Below are 17544 nucleotides of genomic sequence, written 5' to 3'. Positions count from 1 at the left end.
TGATGAAATGATCAAGAGATCATAAAATTGTCTTATTTTTAATTAGAAAATTCCTATATTGATTTACTGTTTCAATGTCGAATAGTTTATTGAAAGACGATGACATCTGTTAAGATTTCCTTTTAATCTTTTTGGTAGTTGTTAATTTAAGGCTTGTGATACTTTATCTGTGCGTTCCGAAACAGTTTTTGTGCGAGAGAAGTGTGTGAAAGACTCTACCTAAGCGTAGAACACTGTTCTGCCACTCTATCGCATTTTCAGAAACATCACTTGTTAAAATAAAAAAATACAATCGTATATTTTAAGTATCATATATATTAAAATAAAATAAGAGTAAAAGAAGAATTTCTAAGAATAATTTATGCAGCGTACTTTCCTCCTATAAATAATTCAATTTCTCTTTCGAAACCAATACTTGAACTGATATTTTGTTGTGAGTTGTAGTGAGACATCCTCCTTTCATCCTGACGTCATCGAAGTGCAAAAATGTCACAGGTCTACAAGATAACATGATTTGATGTTTCGCAGTCTCTCTAAAAATCGAGAACAGAGGCCAGAATCAAGGCTAATAATGTAATCCCGCAGCATATAATATCTCTATGTAAACTTGTCTCATTGATGAAATAATTTATAATATTTTTCTATTTTAGAAGAAATATTTGCTAAAAATAAATCAAAGAAATTAATTTACACTCACTGAGTTATTTAATTCAAATCTTTCTGAAAGCTTGTTTCACGTGGAAACTATTGCATTGCCTGACAATTCTCAGAGATATTAGTTAATTAGTTAGGGAAAGCAGTGTTAATATTAACTTACATATTATGAAAGTAGGTGTATACATTTGTATGAGTGACAGTTTGTCTCTTCGGTAAATAATTGATTCGGCCATTTCCTATTTGGCACAAGTAACACTCCAATTAAGGTACATTTGTACGAGAATTTATCTGTAAAGATTATCCACCCCCCACAGAGGCTAGGAATAAGAACAGTATTTTGTAAATCTCTTTATAGAATGGAAATTGGTTCTCCTCTCAAAATTTGCTCCCTATGCAGGGGTTCGGCCACAGCATTAGTGTAGGTATTACATGAGCACAAACGGTATATTCATTGTAATTAATTGCTCAACACTGACCGCAGCAACCAGTGGTGCATTACTGCTGCTGATCCTGTGCTGTAATTGATTTTTTTTTAAGAATCTATACTATGTTAACTGTGTAACTGTAAAAGTGCTGGCCTAACCACAGGGGGCCACCCTTTCACTGCAAGGAACAGAGGGTCCAACCCGTATAGATCTATTTTTACAACTTACATTCATTATTGACAGTTAGTCCCTTCCTGTAGCTTGTATCGTCATGAATGTCCGATGATCCGTAAGTGTGACTGTTTAGTGCACTTACACTTAAAGCACTTATAGCACTGGACTGTAATTGGCAAAGTGATCTTGTGTGATATTAGTAAATGAAATATAAGACTTAATTCGACTTATTATTAATAATCCCTAGTCCTTCCTTTGCATTAGGAATCGCTTAATACTTTCCATGTCACAAATCAATTCTGATTTGCTGATATACGGTATCAAATACTTCTCTGAGAGTATGTAAGTCCACACATTGCAGATGTTTGTAATTGAGAGAGAGAGTATCATACACATACACACATAGTGCATACATTTTTATTTTTCCTCACCAGTAGAAGTAGAGTGGAAGCGGCAGGGTACAGCACAGCTGCCCACATGTGGCCTGCTGAGAGCTCAGTCATGATTCAAGAAAACTCGAGATAAGCCGTAGAACGAACAGTTTATTACAATTGTAAAAGTGCTTAAAAATGCTTACTTACTTACTGACTGCCATTTAAGGAACCCGGAGGTTCATTGCCGCCCTCACATAAGCCCGCCATTGGTCCCTATCCTGAGGAAGATTAATCCATTCTCTATCATCATATCCCACCTCCCTCAAATCCATTTTAATATTATCTTCCCATCTACGTCTCGACTCCCTAAAGGTCTTTTTCCCTCCGGCCTCCCAACTAACACTCTATATGCATTTCTGGATTCGCCCATACGTGCTACATGCCCTGCCCATCTCAAACGTCTGGATTTAATGTTCCTAATTATGTCAGGTGTAGAATACAATGCGTGCAGTTCTGTGTTGTGTGACTTTCTCCAGTTTCCTGTAACTTCATCCCTCTTAGCCCCAAATATTTTCCTAAGCAACTTATTCTCAAACACCCTATGTTCCTCTCTCAAAGTGAGAGTCCAAGTTTCACAACCATAGAGAACAACCGGTAATATAACTGTTTTATAAATTCTAACTTTTAGATTTTTTGACAGCAGACTGGATGATAAAAGCTTCTCAACCGAATAATAACAGGCATTTCCCATATTTATTCTGTGTTTAATTTCGTCCCGAGTATCATTTATATTTGTTACTGTTGCTCCAAGATATTTGAACTTCTCCACCTCTTCAAAAGATAAATTTCCAATTTTTATATTTCCATTTCGTACAATATTCTCGTCACGAGACATAATCATATACTTTGTCTTTTCGGGATTTACTTCCAAACCTATCTCTTTACTTGCTTCCAGTAAAATTCCCGTGTTTTCCCTAATCGTTTGTGGATTTTCTCCTAACATATTCACGTCATCCGCATAGACAAGCAGCTGATGTAACCTGTTCGATTCTAAACCCTCTCTGTTATCCTGGACTTTCCTAATGGCATACTCTAGAGCAAAGTTAAAAAGTAAAGGTGATAGTACATCTCCTTGCTTTAGCCCACAGTGAATTGGAAACGCATCTGACAGAAAATGACCATACGAACTCTGCTGTACGTTTCACTGAGACACATTTTAATTAATCGAACTAGTTTCTTGGGAATACCAAATTCAATAAGAATATCATATGAAAGTTCTCTCTTAACCGAGTCATATGCCTTTTGAAATATATGAATAATTGATGCACTGTACCCTTATACTCCCATTTTTTTCTCAATTATCTGTCGAATACAAAATATCTGGTCAATAGTTGATCTATTACGCCTAAAACCATACTGATGATCCCCAATAATTTCATCTACATATGGAGTTAATCTTCTCAGAAGAATAGTGGACAAAATGTTGTACGACGTCAACAAAAGCAATATTCCTCGAAAGTTACTACAGTTAGTCTAGTCCCCCTTCTTAAAGATAGGTACGATTATGGACTCCTTCCATTGTTCTGGTACAATTTCCTTTTCCCAAATAGCAAGTACAAGCTTATAAATTTCGTTAGATAATGCGCTTCCACCCTCTTGCTTACCTTTTCAAAGATAATGTTGAAATTACTTCCCATTTGCTGCAAGGTAGGTGTTGTAGCATCTAAACACATTTTGATTCACAAGTTGCAGTTCTGCTTTCGAAATGTTGGTTATTTCATCTCATTTTTAGTAATTTTGTAACATTGTGTGTTGATGTACTGCTGATCTCAGCTTGTTGTGCTAACTGCACGAGAGATTTTCGCGGCAATTGTTCTAATCGAGCACCGATATCATCCAACTTTTTCTCTGTTAAACATGACACCGTATTTTTTTCTTGTTCAGTACTGATTCCTTAGTTTTGAATTTATTCATTATTTTATGAACTGTAGTCCTTTCTGGTGAATCAGTCCCAGGAAAACGTCCTTGAAATTCTCTATGACATTGAGCAGGTGATTAATTTGTTAAACAAGTTACGGCGAATGAAAATTATTTGTTCTCTATTAAATCTCTGAACCATGACTCAAGTAACTAACATAAACAGAGAAATGAAACTCAACACTGCACACAGTAATATATGTTCTGCTCCGAAACTCAACTCTGTACCGCACACAAAAACAGACAGCCGTCTTATTAGGGACTATGTGTGTCCTTGAATGGCAGCGTGCACAGTTACTTACTGCTGACTCAGGTCCTGTATGCGTGTGTAGAAAGATAAAATGTACCGTATGCATGTAGGCTACAGTATATACCGGGTGTTTCAGACCACCAATATCAGGCTTTTTTCTCGAAAATTATATGGTACTGGTTGTTCATAAAAAAAAATTGATAACCAAAAACTATGTAAAGAATTGATTGGTGGTCGCACCATTTCCCGTAACAAACGGAGATGAAGATTACATTCACGAAGTGTTACGAAGTTACCATCACGAGTATAATGCAACGCGCTAGAAGTAAGAATAATATTACCGGTAGTATTACTAAACCCAACGAAGTAAACAGTAACAAAAGTAGTACCGGTACTTAATAGTTCTCACTATTATTGAGGCACTTCATGTTCTTTATTACTATTATCGTTATTATCGATATTTCCATCCTCCACAGAAGCATTTGCTGCATTTGATAAGTTGAAGTATAAATCTCTATGAACAGGAGACCTGCAAGTAAGCCTATATTACTATGATATGCCGAATCACATATGATATTTCCTTGCAGCAATTCTGCATTACCATATGGTGAAGGATGGGTAGAACGGAAAAAAATTCTCTCCGGCACCGGGACTTGAATCTGGGTTTTCAGCTCTACGTGCTGACGCTTCATCCACACAACAGTCTTCAGTTAAAACATCACTTGTTCTAATACGAGGCCAGAGTAAATTCTGCATAAAAATAATCTAAAGCTATGAAGCTGATTTCTCCAGCAGCAGTTCTCCTCTTATATAGATGTTTTGGTTAAAAAAAGCAGCTCTTTTTGAATTGTGTATTCACATTTCTCAACATCTTTTGAAATGGCTGTTTGTTAAAAACTAGCATTGTTCAGATAATGATTGTTCTGAAAAAAGTCTTTGTAGTAAGAATGATTTATTAAAATCATCTCTTTCTGCACGGGCTATAACGAGTTTCACCAATAATTAATTCAGAAGAAAGTCGCCAGATATTTCTCGTTTCAGAAGTTATTTATTATGAAATCAAAAATTTTTTGAACCTGGTTTTCTTAATAAACCTTCCTCTGATTTCAAACTCTATGTAATTGAGATCATAATGTTGTGGGCTAATCATGCTGTCAACATATAGCTATGTAATTACTTTGTTCGTCATAGTACTGCAAAACAAAGGAGAAGAACTTGCAGTTAAAAGATAACTTAGACGGAATGGTATAGTTCTATCAGGCAAGCAGGTCGGGAAAGCCATCAATCAGACACGACTATCAATCACTAATGGGACAACGCCCACAGGCAAATTTGCTTAATGCATTCTCTGCCGCAAAGTTACCTGCATTAGAGGGTCCTATATCTAAAGTGTATCTTGCCATTCCTCAACTACATGGTCAATTATATTCATTAGAAAACATGTTTCGTTAACCACATAGGGTATCAGTGGAAAGCTTCAAAATGTACCCTAACTTTCTGAATACGCGGCTGTTCCACTCCTTTTGTTTTATTCAACAGATATGGGTACCTTCATAACATTTCATTTTGATTAAAGAAGCCTACTTAATTCATAGACTAAATTTATTTTAACATTTGCGAAAAATCATTCACTATAATAAACTTATGTTTCGCAACCATATAGCCTTCATTGCTTCTTCTGGTATTTAGGGCGGTGGTACGATCATCCACTCCTCTTTATTTTTCTTATATTGGCTGCTTTCGCCAGGTGGACGGCACATTGAAAGGATTGGGTGTGCGCAGTGGAAGACTTTTAGAATGAATAGTGTGAATTTGTAAAACAAATATAATTAACAATAATAAGTAACAATGTACATAAATGAAAAATGAAATAACAATAAACATGAAATAGATGAGTGAAAATAGGACAAACTAATCTGAAATGATATCCCCAGGATATGTAAATCATGTAAGTATCACAAGGCTGAGGCCAACACACTTATAAGTGATTAAACCATCTAATATGGCCGTCTCTCGACCATCAGTGACTAACTTATTAACCATATGTTCATGTTAAATATATATATTAACTATCTGAGTATGAATCTGAACACAACACCCAGCCAGCACATTAACTTAATACATGATCCATTCGACCATAGATACCACTCAGTCTGACTAACCAAACTAAAAATACATGTACACTCAATAAGAGACAAACTCTACCCAACATAAGGCATTACATGACAGATCACTATACATCACCCATTGCACATATTGCTCACATAAACTGTGCAAATAGCACTAACACAAATCTCTGCACTTTACAAAATGAATTCCCAAAGGAGAGAGAGAGGGGGATGGAGACAGATGCACATAATAAGTAACGGACGATAATTCCAATTTCAAGGATTATTTAAATAGCAACTAAACTCGACGCACATGATAAGAAAATAGCGGCGAAGGAAAGCAACAATCAAAATGGAGCAGGGAAAACACTAAAACCATATGTGAGACCGTAATCGCTGCCTTATCACTCTAACCGTCTCGGAACATGAACTCACATTTCAAATCATATCTCCTTACATAATTCCCAATACAATTTACCTCAAACACATATATCTCACAAATATGTTACTCGATGCAAATATTAAAACTTGCCCCCAAGACGTATCACTAGCAAGCGATATTTCAAACTACGATCCACTAAAATCCCAAACACACACGACGCAATTTAACTACTCCACTGATCTATCTCCAGCACGTACAAAGCCCGAGTCACGTTGTCTATATCTGCCGCGTACCAAAATGCTAAGTCTTGTTAAATGTTTCTGTCGCGTACGAGAGCTTGAATCTGAGCCAATTGTTTCCGAATATCTCCCGCGTACGAGAGCCTAAATCTTGTTAAGTGTATCTGCCGCGTACCGGAACCCAAGTGACGTTCCGTGTATCTCCATTAAAACAAGTAAACTCTCTCCCCCTCTATCCTCGTGAGACGTAATGACCCGGCCAATAGGATTATTTGGAAAGAACAAATGAAGGGGTTGATAGCGCTATCTATTCTGTGACGTCTGAGAGCGCTCTGACGGATGAAGTGACGTACTAGGTAAACGGCCGTGGTAGTAGGCACGGCTCAGGTATAATATCACATAATCGCAATTATGACATGTTTCGTCTTGTGACGCAACCTTCAAGTCTGGAAGGTGCGTGGACGGATGGGTAGAGGTGGGTGTAGAGTAGGTAGATAGGTAGGTAGAAGAAGACAGACAGGTACGTGGACGGATGGGTAGGTGTGGGTGCAGAATAGGTAGAATTAATGAAAGGAACAAATAGGCATCTAATTATTATGATAGATGTAATTAAAGTAAAATATAATCCTATGATAAGAAATAAGATTAAACAAAATCTACACTGGACGAATGTATAATACTATATTTTCATTATTATTGATTACACAGACATGATATTACTACCACATAAAAGAGGGATATTTTAAGTTTCATACTGCTATTGTTATTTAGCGGAAACAGAGACAGCACTGTTACATCGCGCATATTTGAATACACAATATCTACTGTCTGTTGGTTGGGCAGCCATTTTTCTCGACAATAATGTACACGTTTCCCGCTAAATATCAAATGAAACTCAGATGACAGTCTGAAACTTGTAATATCCCTTTTTTCAAATGGTGGTAATATCATGTCTGTCTATTCCATATTAGTGAAAATATGGTATTATATAACCGAGACGTAGATGGGAAGATAATATTAAAATGGATTTGAGGGAGGTGGGATATGATGGTAGAGACTGGATTAATCTTGCTCAGGATAGGGACCAATGGCGGGCTTATGTGAGAGCGGCAATGAACCTCCGGGTTCCTTAAAAGCCAGTAAGTAAGTAAGTAAGTAAGTAAGTAAGTAAGTAAGTAAGTAAGTAAGTAAGTAAGTAAGTAAGTAAGTAAGTAAGGTATTATTTAATCGTCCAATAATTTGTGGTCATAGTGTATACTTGCTGAAGACTGACTGGTAAGTATAAGGACCAGTTGCATCTGATTAATTGGAAGTTGTTTAATGAATTCACAGAATATAATTTCTTTAATAGTAATATGTTATAATAATTTGAGGTACCTACGTGCATTTGTAAAATAATATTCATTATAAAATGGAAATGTCCACACCTGTGGAGTAACGGTTAGCGGGTCTAGCCGCGAAACCAGGTGGCCCGGTTCCGATTCCCGGTCGGGGCACGTTACCTGGTTGAGGTTTTTTCCGGGGTTTTCCCTCAACCCAATATGAGCAAATGCTGGGTAACTTTCGGTGTTGGACCCCGGATTCATTTCACCGGCATTATCACCTTCATCTCATTCAGACGTTAAATAACCTAAGCTGTTGATAAAGCGTCGTAAAATAACCTACTAAAAATGGAAATAATATTGCTCTCTTTCTTTAGTTTAAATATTCGAACTATTTACGCACATAATGTAGCTTCTGATTTTATTTAGTCGTTCTGCTGCACGTGATACTAATACTAGACTACATACACTCTGACGTCAGTATGATGTATCTGTGATAACTGGGCTACGTCAAATCAAAATATCTTCATCCTCCTACGTTTTTTCTACAGCGCATAATTAATACTACTGGTCCTACTACTACTAGTAGGCATCTCTTTACACGCCATGAATTCACATGGGTAGCATGGATGTAAATATTCATGCCTTTATGACGTCGGCAATAGAAGAAGATGTGGTCAGTACCACGCTCCGATCGCCTTTGACTCGCTATTCAATTTGACTCGGGGCCGTTGTGGACGTCCTGACAGCAAGAAATTGCAAGACATCACCCGGGACCTTCCTGTCCGTAGCCAGATGCTCTTCTACTAATTTCCTCTACTAACAAGAATAATAAAATAATAGTAGTAATACATTTGAGTTTAAGTGATTTAGAACAACATGCTTATAGATAATTATGCATAATACGAATTGCACACTGTATCACACTTGACGACTGCTTAGTATGCAGTTCCCAGAAGAGCTGTTTTCTCCAAGTTTGTGATATTCCGTTTTCACTGTGATGTATTTCAGATAGCTTATTTAATAACAAAATTATTATCTGTCAAGTCAAATATTATTGATTACTACTAATACTGTTGCTAATACGAATACTACTACACATAAAACTGATTCCTCTGATTTTTGTCGTTGCGTATTTTACGAATCAGGTTCAAAATTGCAAGTCGATTAACGTGACGCAACGCTACTGCTTCATTCAACATGAGACAGAAGTTTAGTTCTTACAAGAAATTAACAAATATTAATTTTCTTCCCGAAAATCGAACCGTGATACTCATAAATGCCATATATCGTTGTTCATTCTAGACTGTCTCCTGTTGGAAACTGTTATATTTCCGTTCATCATTGCAACGTGCAAACTCCTGGCAGCACCTTTTCACGAATAGCTGAGCTGTAGAAGAAGTTATCGCTATAGGTAGGCGCTCCATTGCAGCAAAGGAAAGCTTGCGTAATTGGAAGTGTCAGTTTCCTATTGAAATGGGATGTTGGGATAATATTTATTTCTCTCTTCTCAGTTTTGTTTTTAGTTCTGTCCCTAAAGATACGAGGAGAAGAAAAGTGTTAAAATACTACCAGTACGTCTCTTCCAGCCTCAGCAAAAAACAGCTGGCTGGCATTCACCGCTAATCCCAAGGAAAATTCAGAATATTGATTCTTACTTATTATGTTTATACTGGAGCTAAAGTGATGACACGATGTTTTCGATAAATTGTCTCTACTTACGCCCAAAAATTACTGCTTAGTATACTCTGCAATTGGTCACCTTCAGTGTGTTCGCTAGCTGAGCTGCACAATCTACCAATATGAGTTCTTTGTTCGTTTGTGGAGAGTACAGATTTGTAGAGGTAGAATTACTGAGTGACTATGAACACAAATCTTCCTCTTGCTTCAAAGATCTGTAGTGCTTTAGAAAAATTCTCATACCAGTGCATACATTGTACAGGGACATCATTTTATTTTTACTTGCATTTTTATTGTACCTGCATTTCTGAATGTACTTCACTCCCACCCCTTCACTAATGTCCTTGCTCCCGTCAGACACACAAACTTACGGCCGCTGTTGCATTCGAAGTCTTCAAGCACTGAAGTAAACACTGCAGTGTATAGTGTGTTTCAGAAATATGGTTGCGTTTTCTATCGAAGAAAGAACCTATATTAATAATATCGTACTAAAAATTATATCCAAGAAACGATAAATTCAATTTCAGAGAATATGTTTCAAAATGTTTTTAATAATATGCATAAAAGAATTGAAGCCTGCATTGTAATGAACTGCAACCATTTTCAGCAACTTGTTTAAAAATTCAGATTAGCTTATTTTGAATTGAGGTGGCTAGAAGCAAAGGAATGCTAGTGACATTTGTAATAACATGAGTTAAGTGCATCCAGTGTAAGCTAAAGTATCTAAAATTTTAGTGGAAAAGGGATATTTTAATCGCATCACACATTAAAATGTAAATAAAAAATTTCATCGGTTTTACGAAAGCTTAAATATTTAAACCCCATTTTCTCAAAAGTAACTTAAGTGCACTTACAGCCCTTTACTTATGACCCCCTCAATTTAAATGCACTCTCTATATTGTATGTTAACACCAATAATTAATATGCTAAATAAAGTAGACATTACATAACGAACATAGCCGCCTGAAAAGTTGAGTTAAAAAAAATGTTACTACTCTACTGTATTTTGATAAATTCCGTAAAAGTGATAATCAAACTGAAAATCGTAATATCGTATTTCCCTACAACATTAATGGATACACTACTTTTCTCTCCTCCTATAACTAGTAAAATGATTTGTTTACATATTGCACTAGTAACATCAAACTCCTGTAATGGAAGGGGGCAACAGTGTTTCCGAGTATAGGCAGGTTAATGTTAAAAATGTTGGTAAAAATAAAGTGATGTCCCTGTATATTCCAAAACTTTCAACACCGTCTTTGAAAATGTAATAAGCATTTCTTATCATTGAAAAAACTTTTCTTTCTACAGCTTATCTCACGTGTTCTTGATTCATAACCGAGCGCTCAGTGCGGTCCGCGTGAGGGAAGCTGCACTGTGCACTGGCGCCTCCACTACTATACTTGTTTTTTTTTTTTTGAAAGATGGGACATGACAAGAGCGTTGCGATCGGAAAAACAACTGAATGTCACATAGCGTGGTAGGCTTGTTGCTATGGTAACACCGATTGAGTTGCTAAACTTACAGGTCCCACGTGGCGAGTGCTTAATAGCTCTCTTGGCGACATTTATTGGCACGTTTCGTCTTTGATTGTCTGTCGATTTTTGTATTGTTTTCTTACCTTCGCGTCAATTGTCAATGAATGTTTTAACGTCAGCCATCTTAACGACAATTGCTGGCTTCCATGAGCTGGCAGCGTAGTAGTTCATATTCGCAACATGGCATTGTAGTTCCAAGCTCGGCCGCTTATCTGTCATGTCCCATCTTAAAAAAAAAGTATACTTCTGCGAGCGTGGAAATACAAAATGTATGCATTGCATAATATGTGTGTGTGTGTGTGTGTGTGTGTGTGTGTGTGTGTGTGTGTGTGTGTGTAAGGAGGAACGAGATTCCATTTTATAATAATAAAGTCTATGGTAGATTTTCTATGCAGGAGGAAGTAGAGATATGATAGATTGAGAAAAAATTTACGGGTGGTTTTTCACCCCCGTATATAGAGGTAGGCTATAGGTATAAATGTGCATATGAAGCGGGAAATGTTACTCTCCTAAGTACTACAGACAAAAGAGGCTTTTTATACCCGTGATGGAATTGGTTCCGTGCCAACTGTGCTGCCCGATTAAGCCGACCAGACCATTCGCTATACTACGCATTCCTCTCCTGCCTTCAAATCCGTGTACCATACCTCTATGGTGATCCGCCGTTTCTCATACATCTATATGGATTACGTATTAGTCATCAAGCATCATATCCCTATCAGGCAACCACAACTAGGAACCTCGAGAGCTTCGATGTCTCTCATACAGAACTATGAGTCATCTACAATTCATCGCCATGCTATTCACTAATCTTTGGGCAAATAGCGAGGAACATTAATTGTGGAGGACGGCGGATTCGGTGTCACGTAAACACAGTAATTGTCCTATTTTTTCCAGATGGAGATAATATGAAAGGGAAGTGTGGAGATTATTGATAGAATGACGATGGAAAACGGGAGAATTCCGAGAGAAATCCTCACAACGTTGACTTTATCCACTACAAATACAATTGCAACATCGCCGAGAATTGAACTTGGATCCGCGGTCGTCTTAAACCAGCGTTGAAGCACGGCTGATTGTTTGTTATATAACCTGTTCTCCTCTGCATTTCAGATGTGTAAGATGTTGTGGTCGATAAGCGATTAAAAAAATATAAGTTCAAACAGTTTCTTCTGTCCTCCGTTCTTCTCCATTCTTTGGTCCAAATGATTTACCAGGATTGTCGTTAAAACATTACCATCATTTATTCACTTCAAACAGGCTGCTATAATGGACATGGCTTTCAAGTCTATCGCTTGGAACAATACAGGCCAAACTGGAAGTTAAATGTTTTCAAGTCCACATCTAATAAGATTGTCCGAAAATCGTGTGAAGTATCGGTAAGCCACGTGTTTTACGTCCGTCGTCTTGTAGATAGGGATTTTCTAAGCGAGAGAGTAACTTACTAGTAATTACTGACATGTTGATATAGCGATATTGTGACGATGGCGAAATGAGACTTTTGTGAACAAAAATGTTACAAGATTTGCCGAGTATCGGACTCCATCCGTTCCGTGAGAAGCAATGAACTAAATAACTATGACTAATGCAAATAATCTTATCACGGTGAGAACACCATAGCTTTATCTCTTCAGAACTGTGAAGATCTTGTTTCTGTGATATCAGTTGGCGTGGAAATCATAACGTACTTGTAGATCTTCAAAATGCCTGTGCATTACGATTAAGAACGTGACTGGTAATGTGTGGAGTAGGCCTAGATCGAATTAGTAGTCTTACGTCTTGAATCATATAGCAACAGTGCCACAAAAACTCCTATTCGAAGGGAGAGATCAAACGACTGAGATTGACTGTGGAGTTGCCTCGGTTCTCTTTGGGAGACGATGGCTGCAGGAGTCGCTGCTGTGAAAGCGCTTTAGTCGCCTGCATCACGCGAGCGGCTACACGCCACTTCCGGCCGCCATTTTGGAGTAACCCCGCCCCAAACAAGAAAATAGAACAAACGCGATTTCTTGCAACGATTCGTGAAAAGTGGCAATCTGTCGCAGCTAGCGGCGCGGGAGGGGCGGGAGACAGTTTGGGGTCACCTGTAGTGCAACCACCGAATGAGCAGCCGCCCAGAATCGACAGGCAATACTTTTCAATTAGCGTCTCCAAATGGATGCAAGATTTTTGCATATTATTTAATGTAATGTTGGATGGGGTGTGGTCTACCAATTCATACAGCCAACGTTTGATTTATCTATATCCATTCATGTTTCCCAGCATTGAGCTAAAGCATCCTTCCATTCATAAAGAAGGCACGTGAAAGGAACAAGTAAAGTTGAAATATTTTAAAGTAATAGTAATATTTATATGCCTACGCCCCATTCATATAGAAATTTAGCGTAGTACAAACTCAGGATATGTGTGTCCTTTTAGTAATAGTTTTCTTATTTAAGACAAATGAATAAAACGATTATTTTGACACAAATGTATTTTGGTCAAGAAGCAAGCGTATTACTGGTTGATACACTTGATACTTGATCGTGAATGCAGAGCGTTCAGTTCACTCCCGGCCGGGAACATGCGCATCATACATACTTGCATGACCGGGGTACACTGCGTCATTATCGATACTTAACCTTCCGCGTACCGGTATTTTTACTCATATCACTTTGATTGTACCAATACTAGCATGTAGACTACATAATTACATTTTATTTCAAAATGAGTATTAACCCGTGTTTTAGGCGTTGTTCAAGGTGGTGTTCCTCTGCAGTCATACATTCCCGATAGAACTTATACTATTTATCATCATCATCATCATTATCATCATCATCATCATCATCATCATCATCATCATCATCATCATTTCAACATTAAAACGTTTACTACAAACCTCACAGAATTGCCTGACCTCAAACCACGTCTCCTTTGATAAAAAGTCAAGTAGGTCTAACTCATTTACGACTGAACTCCAGAAAAGGTGGTATCAATGACGTGAACCACTACCGTTTAACATAAAGTGACCTTCCGGCAAAAAATAAAAATATAAGTGAAACTCGTAGAGAACTATTGTCACCTTGGTGTACTAAGTGTAAGCAGGAATAATTCGTCTGTGTGACCTGTTTAGTAGGTTAATGCAGAGCTCTGATCGCCAGCGATTGCGTCGTGGTCCAGGGGACGCTGCGTGCAGTTAATCGGCCGCGTGCGTGGTCATGTGGTGTCAACGACCACGTCCGATTTTGGGTCAATTACTGCACGGAAACTGACCCCTGCACAGGGCAACAAACATTAACGTAGAGCGGCGCCTAAGGTCCTGCAGGAGTCGCGCCTCGGCGGGCGCACTGCTGTTCAATCGACAAGACGCAATTTCGAACTCCGAGACAGCTTTGAGTTTATCTGGACATACAGTATATCATAAATGTATGCACAACTTGACTGGTTAATTGATTGATCGATCGATTTGTGTTATTTTACGGTTAGGCTCATACTGCGGCAAACTAAACAGTTTCAGACTGATTGAAACTGATTGAAACTGATTCAGCCCTTGATAAGCAGGTTCGAGATTGTCACAGTAACACACTATGCACACGAAACGTTTTGTTTGTTCCAAGCATGAAGAGACAGCCGGGAGTTATTTCATGTCTACTTGTTTGTAGCAGTCAAAATCCAGAAGCATCTTACAGCTGACTGTGATTTGTTCACTACGGTGTATATTGATGTTTGAAATACTCCATAGCAAGGAATCCAAAGTTTAGGAAAATGGGTTTCCTACATCAATTTATCATCAATTATCGATTCGTTATTTACATTCTTACTACCAGTTACGTTTATTTTACAATTTAATATTATTTTAGGCACAGTATAATTTTATTCGAATCCGAAATAACAATTACAGAATTGAAGAATATATTACTTAATGGGTGGAATGCATAAAATTGTAGTATTGCCTTTTGCTTTGACTGTAGAAGATACTTGAAGTAGAAGTATATACTTCGTTTTGTATGCATAAACCTGATACTACTACTACTACTACTACTACTACTACTACTACTACGAAGTACGTACTACGCGGCACTAGTATAAACTATCAAGAGTATTCGATTATATCGATTATCGACAGTACTTCGGACTTATTCGCTAAGATTCGTTAGTTTTCGCCTTCCATGTATTTATGTTAATTTCTTGGTGGGAAAATTGATTGTTGTCCTCAAAATGTGGTTAGTGTAACAATAAAAGGGACAATTACGACGAAGTGGGAAGTGTGAAAGAGAGAGAATGAGAACAACTGCTGTTTGTTAATCTATTAAAAGAATACCCAGCATTATTAAACAAGTCGCAAATTTCTGCCGCAAGAAGTGATGATGAAAAAGCCATCCAAACTATGAAAGTTAAGTCGGAAGTTTACAGCAAGAAAAAAATTGACAAAAAGCAAATTATGAAGAAAATAAATAACATGAAAAGTAAAGTAAAGTAAAAATCAGACATAAATCAGACAGGCCCAAAATGTTAGACATTAAATTTACACATAACCTAAAATATTCTACGCTCACGGAGCTTTTTCACGTAAATTAAATGTATTATAAGTACATCATAGAATCATTTTGTTAAAAGTACCGGTATATTATTTTAAATAACAATAACAAAAATCAAGTGACAGAATTCCAGTTATCTCAGAATCGACATTTCGGTAGTCCAATACAAAAACTGATAATATAACATTTTTTATTTGTAAAACCTGTAAAACTTCTTATAATCACATTCAGATTGTTTTCGCCTTTTCTTGTAGGTTTTTCTAGCGCGAATTTGCATGAATTCTGCCATATTAAACCGTACAAACGCTTGTCCTGAGCTAACAAAGTCTCAAACAGGGCAGACTACGATTTTTCTTAGTTTACACTTAGAAGTAGAAGTATATACTTCTTGTTATGCATATAAATAGTAGTTTAAATTATAAATTCTAGCATAAGCTAAACACGACCTTCCAGATCAACTTTCTGCTATTCAGGAAAGAATTTACTATGGGTTTTAATACATAAAGACCGTAGTATATATTACGAAAACCTTAGCAATAGCATTTACTTCAACTTTATGCATACCAGCCAATATGTAGCTACTTCATTACTTATGGCTTTTAAGGAACCCGGAGGTTTCATTGCCGTCCTCACATAAACCCGCCATCGGTCCCTATCCTGAGCAAGATTAATCCAGGTCTCTTTCATCATATCTCACCTCCCTCAAATCCATTTTAATATTATCCTCCCATCTACGTCTCGACCTCCCCAAAGGCCTTTTCCCCTCCGGCCTCCCAACTAACACTCTATATGCATTTCTGTATTCACCCATACTGCTACATGCCCTGCCCATCTCAAACGTCTGGATTTAATGTTCCTAATTAGGGGAGAGTCGGGTAGTATCGGACATCGAGTAATATTGGACAGTGAGTTTCTTTCATCTACCACACGATGATAGTACCTGATTGACATGGTTACGTTTCTGTGATGTCACATAGAGAAACGAAACCATGTCATTCAGGTACTACCATATAGTGGTAGATGAAAGAAACGCACTGTCCGATACTACCCGATGTCCGATACTACCCGACTCTCCCCTATGTCAGGTGAAGAATACAATGCGTGCAGTTCTGCGTTGTGTAACTTTCTCCATTCTCCTGTAACTTCATCCCTCTTAGCCCCAAATATTTTCCTAAGAACCTTATTCTCAAACACCCTTAATCTCTATTCCTGTCTCAAAGTGAGAGTCCAAGTTTAACAACCATACAAAACAACCGATAACATAACTATTTTATAAATTCTAACTTTCAGATATTCTGACAGCAGACTAGATGACAAAAGCTTAGCTTCTCAGTCCATTTCCCATATTTATTCTGCGTTTAATTTCCTCCCGAGTGTCATTTATGTTTGTTACTGTAGCTCCAAAATATTTGAATTTTTCCACCTCTTTGAAGGATAATGAATTGTTCAATGTATTTTATTATAACGATATTTCTCAGTGCAGTCCACATGTCGGTATTATGTTATTCCATTTCTATACTCTCATTTCTTGGAATCTTTTGGAATACAGCTGTTCGACGCTTCAATTTTAAACGTGGTATTATTGCTGCCGATCCATTGTTTCATGCCTGCCTAATTAAGTTCAATATTACGTATGTAGATCTGGGCGATAAGGACGGAGTCTTGGGACAACGCGTTCATTTTCTACAAGGATTCCATTTTTTTAATTTGTTTATTTAACGACGTTGTATCATCTACTCGGCTATTTAGCGTTGATGGAATTGGTGATAGCGAGATGGTATTTCGCGAGATGAGGCCAAGGATCCGCCAAAGATTACCTGACATTCGCTTTACGGTTGGGGAAAACCTCGGAAAACCCAATCACGCTATCAGCCCAAGCGGAAATCGAACTCACGCCCCAG

The sequence above is a fragment of the Periplaneta americana genome, chromosome 3, assembly GCF_040183065.1.
Source record: "Periplaneta americana isolate PAMFEO1 chromosome 3, P.americana_PAMFEO1_priV1, whole genome shotgun sequence".
NCBI classification, from domain to species: Eukaryota; Metazoa; Arthropoda; class Insecta; order Blattodea; family Blattidae; genus Periplaneta; species Periplaneta americana.
The sequence above is the reverse complement of the archived record's forward strand: the minus strand, read 5'-3'. Positions refer to the sequence as shown.